The sequence below is a fragment of the Macrotis lagotis genome, chromosome 3, assembly GCF_037893015.1.
Source record: "Macrotis lagotis isolate mMagLag1 chromosome 3, bilby.v1.9.chrom.fasta, whole genome shotgun sequence".
Lineage (NCBI taxonomy): Eukaryota > Metazoa > Chordata > Mammalia > Peramelemorphia > Peramelidae > Macrotis > Macrotis lagotis.
This window is the reverse complement of record NC_133660.1, coordinates 292,116,903-292,121,521: the sequence shown is the minus strand read 5'-3', so window position 1 is coordinate 292,121,521 and position 4,619 is coordinate 292,116,903. Positions and strand designations below refer to the sequence as shown.

General features: G+C 39.8%; 1 pseudogene; it reads right to left on the bottom strand.

The window, feature by feature from the left end:
* Positions 1-2,145: 2,145 nt before the first annotated feature.
* Positions 2,146-3,145, bottom strand: LOC141516671 (vomeronasal type-1 receptor 1-like; annotated as a pseudogene).
* Positions 3,146-4,619: the final 1,474 nt, after the last annotated feature.

Sequence of the window (4,619 nt, the reverse complement as noted above, 5' to 3'; positions counted from 1 at the left end):
GAGGTAGCTTTCTCCAGTTCTCTTGAATTATGCTGCCTTCCTTCTGCTGATCATTTCCACTTCATCCTTTCTCTAACTTGTATACTAGAGGTCTTTTCTTGTTGTCTCCCCCCTTAGAACTGTGAGTTGATGGAGAGTAACAATTGGTTGCCTTTGTTTGTCTTCTTGGTGTCTATCATGTACTGAAGTGCTTCATAAATGATGCCTACAATTTCTGTCATCCACTTGGAAAGGGGGAGGGAGGGAGGAGGAAAGTATTGAGAAACTCCTCTTCCACTCCCTCTACCAGGATGCTGGAAAAAAAAATGTGGGTGTTATCTGTATGCTATGACAATTGGCCACTGACTAGTGATCTTAAACAGAAATCTTAAAAGGGAAATATAAAAAAACCTGAAAGCAAGATAAAGATCAGTGCTGCAAGTCCTACCAGGTCTGAAATGTTTCCATTACCTTGAAGAAAGGAGTCTGTATAGATTTCCATTTTACTCAATTGGGAGAGCCGCTTCTTCATATTTTGGAATTGGTCTAAACATTTTCTAGCTAGATCACAGAATCGTTGATGCTGATTCTGCTCCAGATCATGTAGGGTCCCCAACCACCCATGGATTAGTGGGTCAATATGAGGACCAGCTGGAACAGGTCCTTAGTGGCATGGTTGCTCAGAACTTGTGAGTCCATCAGCCAACTGATGTTGACAATTCGGGGTCCTTTTTGGGGGGTATTTTATTTTATATTTCCCAGTACAAGTTATGTGAGCTTTTCAACATTCATCTTTTGCAGATTTATGCATTATACATTTTTCTACTTCCCCCTTTTACCCACCCATTCCCCCCTTAGAAGGGAACAATATGGTAATAGCTGTACAAGCACATTTGTGTCAAACATATTTATTATATACTAGTCATTTTATTTAGGAGAAATTAGGACTAAGGGGAAAGAAAGAAAACCATGAGAAATGAAGGAAAATCATGAGCAAAGTCTGAAAAGTGAATATAGTATATGTTCAATTTCTGGGCTTTTTCCCATTGGATATGAATGACCTTGTCCATAACAGGTCTCCCAAGGTTATCCTTCATGTCTGAACTGCTGAGAAAGCTGCATGCATCATCATTGATTAACTCATATTCTTCCTATTAAAGTATACAATAGTTTCTTGATTCTGCTCCCTTCACTCAGACTCAGTTCATGTAATTCTTCCCATACGTCTCTAAAGTCTGGTCATTCCTGACTTCTTATGGAACAATAGAACTCCATAACAGACATATACTATAACATATTCAGCCGCTTCCCAATCAATGGACATCCCCTGAATTTCCAATTCTTTACTGTTACAAAAAGAGCTGCTATAAAATCATTTGAACTTTACACTGGATCTTAATTAGAGAATGTTTGAACTCCCAGGGTTTCTCCTTCCAAATCTGGAGCTCTTTTCATTAGAAGACACTCCTCATTGTCCTACAGATCTGACCTGCCATACATCATAGACACAAAATGACTTCTATGAGGTGGGTATAAGAAAGTCCACTCACTCATTTCAGGAAAACCTATCAATCAACAAAGCAACAAGTATGTATTTCGTGGTGACTATGTGCCCGGATATTCACTTGGAGCTGGGATTACAATATGAAGAGCAAAACTGTCCTTGTACTGAAGGAGTTTACATTATAAAGAGGAAACAGGAAGGACTTTCATAAATTCATGTAACATAAATACAATGTAAATTAATATAAATAAACCCAAAGCAATTGAATCCAAGGTAGTTTATGAAAGAAGAATGTCTAAGAAAGTGAAAGACTGTTAAAGGCTTCCCATACAGGCAATATCTCAATTTTTTCTAAAAGATGAGAGACCTGATGAATTTAGCTGATGTGACAGTAGGAGGAAGTAAGGAGTCTTTCTTCAGCATAAAAGCATGAAGATGGGAGATGGTAGATGAGGAACAAAGGGAGAAGAGATAAGTGAAATGCAGAGTGTTGGAGCAGAAGGAATATCTGATGATGCTGACTGGAGACTCTGGGATCAGGCAGGGAAGAGCTAATACTAGAAGTGAATAAAAACCTGGAGTCCTAGTGGCCCCAAGTCCTTCTTGGGGTTCTCTGTCCCACATAGTGAGGGTTGAGAAACGTTGACATCTCCTACCCCCGTAGATCCTGCTTTGCCTTATCCACTGGGACACGGACAGCTCAGTCAGGTCTTTCCAAGGCATCTTCACGAAGTAACCTCGCCCAGATACTACAGAATGATTCACAAGCCCTGATGGTCCTTCTGAGACTATAGACTTGGCCTCGATCAGGGAGCACAGCAGGACTTGGAGGGTTCAGGCTCCCTATGAATCAACAAAAAAGGAGCAATGAATGTACTCACAACTGCTACCCAGGCACCAGAATGTATCACATACACTTTGTACAGTGTGAAGCCACAACTGGTACAGTAAGCAGTGGCAAAGATGCTCACCAGCATCAGGATGCTTTGACTGGCCTCTGTCTCTGGAAATGTCCTTGGAGCCAGACAACTGCTGTGAATATGACGGACGCTCTGATGATGTCTGTAGAGTGAAAATATCATGTCACTGCTGGTGAAGGCCATGCATCCTACTAACAACATATCTCAAAGGGAAGGGGAGATGGCAAGCACTGTAAGTGCCCTTTCCCTCTAGCAATAAAGGAGATACATTCCACCTCTATGGCTGCTGCTGACACTGATCGATTCTTTTCTATGTATGGGAACCCTCATTTCCATAAGCATGTTGAATTATCCAGCAGAGGAATCATGATGGTCTAATGAACTTTGGAAATATGACTTTGCATTTCGCCAAGCTACAGTGGCAGGGACTGATGGTGACTGCCTGGAAAGCACTCAAGAGGCAGGTGGTAGAGATGGAATGTCTGTGGGTAACACAATGAAGGTAAAATACCATTTTACAACCTGCATTTCCCAGGAAATATCCTTTCTCTAAATGGAAGAGTGCTAGTGGGCATCCCTGGGAGAGGAGCACTAGGGTATTAGACAACATAAGTTGGACCACTATAGGTTCCACTGGCCTTGACCTGTGGCTGCTGAACAAAGGGGAAGCCATAACAGCAGAGAAAGCAATTCCAATTTGAGAAAAGAAAATAATCCCAACTACTCTGTTATATAGGTGCATGCTCTTGGAGTGTTAAGTAGGCATAGATTGAGATATCATGGAAGAAGACATAAAAGATCATTCCAAAATCTTTCATGGTGAATGAAATGAAGGCCCATAGTTCACCTGTGAGGATACTGAAGGAGGAATGATGAATTGTTAGCTGGTGGCCAATTGCCTTCAGAATTCTCTAAGTTAATATCACACGCTCATGTATATACATGAGCATACACAGAATCATGCCCTTTCTCCCAAGCACCAAATCTCACACACTTGCATATTCATATCACCATTTACTCTAGGTGGGCTATCCAAATATCCCATTTGCTATACTGACTCCTAGTGACAGCATGTATAACTGGGCTTCCAGAAAAAGCTAGGGGTTTTTTGGGATGATTCAATATTTGAAAAGGAACCAATGACTTTTCATTGGTGAATCAAATTTGGAGGAAAAGCTTTGAACTCACAAAGGGCTCGTGTGGTTCTTGGATAATGAGATAGATAATAGGACAAAAATTTGGGGGAAGTAACTTCTTATCTGGACTTGATAGAACTTTAAGAGAATTTTCCATTTGATGAAAAGAGCCTTTCTCTTCTTCCAGCTGAGAGCTCTCCTCATTTTAAGGAGATAATTCCTTCACATAGTAGGTATGACTACTAGAATTCTAGTAGAAGTCCCAAAAGCCTTCAGGGTGGAAACTTAGATAATTAGAAAACGTGGAAGCTGGAACAGCTGAATGTTACTTTCTCTTCCATGGGGATGGGTAATAGGAGAATTTTTTAAAATTTTCTAACAAATAGTGAGAAATGACAGGCAAGCCAGAAACTTAATTGAACCATCTAGCCAAGCATCGGGGCAAGGATTATTGATACCTTGTCTCAAGATTTGATTTTATTTTATTTTATATGTTTCCATGGGAGTTGGACCCAAAACAATAAAACTTTAAATTATGTTTCACAGATTCTCATTTGCATGAACGGATTTCAGCATTATTCAATATATACTTTTTGATGACACGAGAGACTTGTCTTGCACTCTAGACTATTTTGATACAAATGGAAAAGTCATCTGAAAATCTGAGAAAAAACTGGATGACTAGGTTCTAGATGTTGGAGCAAGCATAGAGAAAAGGAAAGACTAGGCTATAATAGGGAAAGGAGTGCCAAGAAGAGTCCTTGATTCTATGGACATCACAGAAATGAGAATTCAGTCTGAAGGAAATAGACCCAAAGTTGATTCTTTCCCCATCTTCCATACCCTATGATTGTCTAACTGTAGAAACCATAACAATATCTTTTATTTTGTTACCCAAATTTTTCTAGTTCATTGAAATTGTTAGAAATACCAAGAGCTCAGCAATTAAATAGAATATTAATAAGGTTACAAGAGAACACAGCCTCTGTTTAAATATAAGGAGTATTGTCTACCTGTGGGTTGGACATGACCAAAAATTAGCATGGGCTCTGATTATGTCTGGGAAAAAAATTGATGAAG